The sequence below is a fragment of the Cyphomyrmex costatus genome, unplaced genomic scaffold (assembly GCF_001594065.2).
Source record: "Cyphomyrmex costatus isolate MS0001 unplaced genomic scaffold, Ccosl1.0 scaffold1852, whole genome shotgun sequence".
Lineage (NCBI taxonomy): Eukaryota > Metazoa > Arthropoda > Insecta > Hymenoptera > Formicidae > Cyphomyrmex > Cyphomyrmex costatus.
The window spans coordinates 77972-83116 of record NW_017275882.1 but is presented as its reverse complement, the minus strand read 5'-3'; the positions used below and the strand labels follow the sequence as shown (position 1 = coordinate 83116).

The 5145-nt window shown below is 35.6% G+C and overlaps 1 pseudogene; it reads right to left on the bottom strand.

Moving 5' to 3' along the window:
- Positions 1 to 1897: 1897 nt before the first annotated feature.
- Positions 1898 to 4899, bottom strand: LOC108772355 (histone-lysine N-methyltransferase SETMAR-like; annotated as a pseudogene).
- Between the last annotated feature and the right edge of the window lie 246 nt (positions 4900 to 5145).

The window sequence follows — 5145 nt, the reverse complement described above, 5'->3', positions numbered from 1 at the left end:
TAATAATTATTTATTTCTTAGCAATTTACTATAAATACATTATATAATAAAATACTTTAAATTTACCAATTTTAATCGACTCTCGTTTTTTCTGTCTATTCTACCCCTCACTAATTCGGGATTACGTTTTAAATAATTTAATAACATTTCTTTTTGTCAATGAAATTTCTTTTTGTTTCATAGTCACGTTCATTATTATTTTTCTTTGTGTTGTTATAGGTTAGAGATTATACGGATTGTGTGTGCTCAGTCGTCCATTCAATATCGCATATGTAATCGCTATACGTCACAAGTTTCACGTGAAATCTCGATGAGTGAAAAATGAAAAGCGAAAAGTGAAATATGAAATGTGAAAAGTTTCACGTGAAAATACATGATTGTATATACTGTGGTATCGCTGTATCGTGATTAATTGAAGAAGAATCAACACCTTAAGTCCGATGTTTCATGTGTCAGTCGACAAACTTTCCAAGCACGTTGATTGGCTATAGGATAGAGAAATCCGAGAATCTCTCTGTTTTACAACCAATCAACAGGCTGGTAAAACCTTGCTTCATTTTTATGATATTTTTGCGATTACATGTAATGACAGATTATGCATGATTTTTGCTGTGTCTTCGCCATCAATAGCTGATAGGGCAGATCACATTCTATATCTATCGCGTTTTTGTAATCACGACGTGACGGCAGGCTGGGCTCGATTTTTGCTGCGTTTTTACTGTCAGTACTTAATTATGTCAGGTCGTGCGGTATTTTTACCACCATTTTGTTGTCATAATATGACAATAAGTGTGCCAGATTTTTAACAACATTTTGCTGATTTAATATGTAGTCATGTTTTATATCAAATTTTGATGTATTTTTTTGTTAATTTATTTTGCCAGCATGTATTGCTCGATTTCTGCTTGCTTTATTTCGGCAATCGTTTGATGAATTTTTACAGAATTTTTGCTAGTGTATTATGACGCAGGTCTGCTCTATTTTTGTATTTCTGTTATCGCTATACTGAAACGGTAAACCGTGTTCGACTGCTGCTCGATTTTTGCCATTATAATATGTAGCATAAATTTGCAATGCGTGCTTTTGACTGGTTTGGCTATCTGGGATTAAAAACATCGGACATGTTGGAGGCTCTCAAGTTATAGACAAAGATAATAATACCGTTCCACCGATCATTCCATTGTGGTTTACGATATCTTTCATTCCTAATTTATCTGATAAATTCAAACAATTTAATAAGAACGACGTCAGAGTATCTTTCTTTAGCACCAATAATTTGCAAAAATATAAAGTACACAAGGATCCATTGACTCCAAGTTGTAAATCTAACGTGGTTTACAAAATAAATTGTAGGTAACGATTGTGATGCAACGTATGTAGGTTAGACAGAAAGACAATTAAAAACAAGGATAGCAGAACATTGCAATCATATACGTTGAAACACTTCATCTAAATCGGTAATAACTGATCACAGACTACAACAAGGACATGACTTTGATTGGTGTAATGTCCACATTTTGGACGAGGAGCCATGTTACAGGAAATGTCTTGTGTCTGAAATGCTTAATATCAAGAAGCAGAAAAACGGTCTTAACCTACAGACAGATACAGAAGGACTACATAAAATATATTCCAATCATAAACAAGATTTGACTTTGTATCGCCAAAACTCTCATTTCAATATTGTATCGACAACCGTAAGAGTTAGATGTATTTAGTGTCGCAATGATAATCGAATTTCTTTTTTAACTTTCGACATTGTATAATTATGTGACCATCTTTCTTAACTTCAATTGCATTTGCGAGATGATGACGATTTATTTGCTATTTATACGAGGGCAAGTCTATAACTTTTTAAAAAAACATAATAAAACACATTTTTTTTATCGATTCATTTTTATTTCTCAACATAGTCCCCTTTCAGCTCGATACATTTGATCCAACGATTCTCCAACTTTTTCAAGCCGTCCGAATAATATTATTATATCATAAAAATGAAAAATTCAAGCCATGTTCAAAAAAAGATACTCAAAAATTTAAACCATCTAATAATAATATATTACCACGAAAAGTAACTGATATATTAGATATTAATTAAAGGTGCCAGTTCAAAGTGAACATACATAAAGTGTATGTTACTTTCGGCCGATTTTCGAATCGTTTCCATCTTCCGTTATCCCCCTCACCTCACCGCTCCGCGTGCAGATTAAATGTCACTCGAGCGGCATTAAATTAAATTTTTGAATATCTTTTTTTGAACGTGGCCTGAACTTTTCATTTTTTTGATGATTTTTTTCGGATATTACTTACTTTTTAGAGTACAGATATATCACAAATATATAAAAAAATATGATTTTAAAATATTATATAACGAAAGAGAGTGAAATACGGTGAAAGAGAGGAGTGGATGGTGTAGGAGAGGGAGGAGAGGAGGAGAGGTGCGGTGAGTCGAAGTTGGTGGAGGTGTGAGTGAAAGGTGAGAGAGAATGTTAAAAAGTTATAATATAACGAAAGAGAGTGAAATACGGCGAAAGAGAGGGGTGGTGAGGGTAAGTGGTGGGGGAGGGGAGGGGAAGGTGTGCGGTGGATCGAAGATGGTGGAGGTATGAGTGAAAGATGAGAGAGGATGTTAAAAGGTTGTAATAACGAAAGAGTGGGATGGTGGGGGTTGGAGGGGGAGTAGCGGGAGAGAAGGGGTGCGGTGAGTCGAAGATGGTGGATGTATGAATGAAAGGTGAGAGGAGATGTTAAAAAGTTATAATTTCGGACGGATATACGGACATACGGACAGAGAAGGATACGTTTCTTAATTTTTCATTAAAATCATCACTTTTCGATCGCTTGTATCTGCAAAACGGCTTGACCGATTTTAAACTTTTTTAGCTCAAATTAATCGTGCCAATATCGCCTTTCAAGACATATTACGTGCAATTCACAATTTTTTTATATTTTAGAAGTTAAGCCCCAAAAATGGACTTTGGTGGCTCGGGATAAGAGACTTGTAGTGTCTATTATTATTTATTTAAACTATCTTTTGAATTAACTAGTAGTTTTTTGGACATGGCCGGAGACAATACCGCGTCTCCTGTATGATTTGTCCTTCGAAATAAGCCTCTGTTTCGGCGATGAGCTGCTCTCTTCTGGTGGTGAATCTCTTTCCTTCGATCCATTTCTTCAGGTTTGGAAACAGGAAATAGTCGCAGGGGGCTAAATCTGACGAATATGCTGGATGGGGAAGCAATTTGTAGCGGAATTCGTTGAATTTGTCCACCGGTACCGAACACGTTTGAACCCGTGCATTGTCTTGAGGGAAGAGCACTTTCTTCTTCGCCAAATGGGTACGTTTTTCCTTTAAAATGTTGTTGAAACGGTCCAATAAGGCTGCGTAGTAATCGCCATTGATCATTTGCTTCGACTGAAGGTAATCGATATGAATTATACCGCGTGCAAATAACTATAGCCATCACCTTTCCGGCCGACTTCACGGTTTTCGCCTTCTTCGGAGCTGATTTACCCGGTGATGTCCATTGTTTTGACTGTTTCTTTTCGTCTCGGATGTGAAGTAATGGATTAATGTTTCCTCCACAGTAACACCGAAAAAATTGTATTCTCAACTTGAGAATTTCCCACTTATTTTTATAATAATTTCTTCTAAAATAAGCACTAAAAGGATTTTCTTAACTTTAGAGGGAATTCTGCTAAAGAATAGATTAGTACCAAATATTCTAAACTTATAAGAATATATTAAGAAAATTAGTAAGATTAGTTACTCTTATATTAAGAATATAAAGGAAAGGAAGATTAGAGACAAAGAAAATGACTTTCCACAAACACGAAAAAAATAATTTTAAAGTATTCAACCTTACTGGAATGCGTTTTTTTACGCCGATCATGATATAAGAACTATCAAGGATATAAGAACGTAATTCATGCATAAATGTAATACTTCAGAAACTTACTTATAAACATATCCGTCAAATCGGTTAATTCTTCTTCCTCGAGCCACTTCACTATCTTTTCATCCATCGTATCGGTATACTATGTATATGCACTGTACTATTTATAATATATAGGTCCCCACTCTCTAAATCTGAATCAGTGGATAGAGTCACTGATTACACAGTGGCATACTTGGCACTGGATAATTAGTGAAGTTCAACTAAAGGTTTGTTCGCGTCGCAAGCTCCACGCGAACAGGCACGAACTGGCACGAACTCGTGCAGCGACCGGCGTCGTCCGGCCGCCGGCGTACGGTAGATCGTCAATTTTATCACAGTTAGGATATATTCTTATACAGTTAGATTATATTCTTAGTTTCAAGAGAATATTCTAAAAATACTAACAGGAAGAAGAAAATATCCTCATTTATTAAGAATACGTATTAAGAAGATATACAAAGTATATAATTCTCTTAAGTTGAGAATACAATTTTTTCGGTGAATGAATTGACGCGGAAATTGATTCGGATTATGTTGAAACATCTCCAAATATTGTTTTGAAATTGTCACAGGGTCGCGCTCATGGTCTACAGTACAACAAATGCGGCACCCCATTTTGCCGATAGCTTTTTCGTACCTAATTGTTCGTGCAAAATTGAAATGACTGTGCCATGTGATATGCCTATGGCCTCAACAAGCCGTGCACTTTCACTCGTTGATCAGTCAAAACAATATCGTGGACTTTATAGATGATTTCTGGCGTAGCAGCCTAAATTGGACGTCCCGAACGAGGTGCATCACATGTGGACGTACGATCACGTTTAAATTCATTCATCTAGTTGTATATAGTCGAAAACGCAGATGTGCTATGAACATTATCCAACTCGGCTTTGATTTCTTTCGGAGTTAAACTACTTTTCATATGTAGTTTGATCACTGCACGAAACTCGTTTTTTTCCATTTTACAAAAAATACAAAGGTTGTTTGTTTTAATCGTCTACAATTCTACAGAAATGAAATCTCTCAATTGAATTCCGCTCAAAATTTTACAGTAATCAGCTGAAGGATGCTACTTGTCAAAAAGTAATGTGACATGACACTGCAAGTGCCCTCTGACAGATTTTCTAAGAACTTATTAACTTGCCCTCGTATGTTATGTACAATTTGATGAGTTTCTTAACAGCTAGACATTTTTAATGCTTCATAG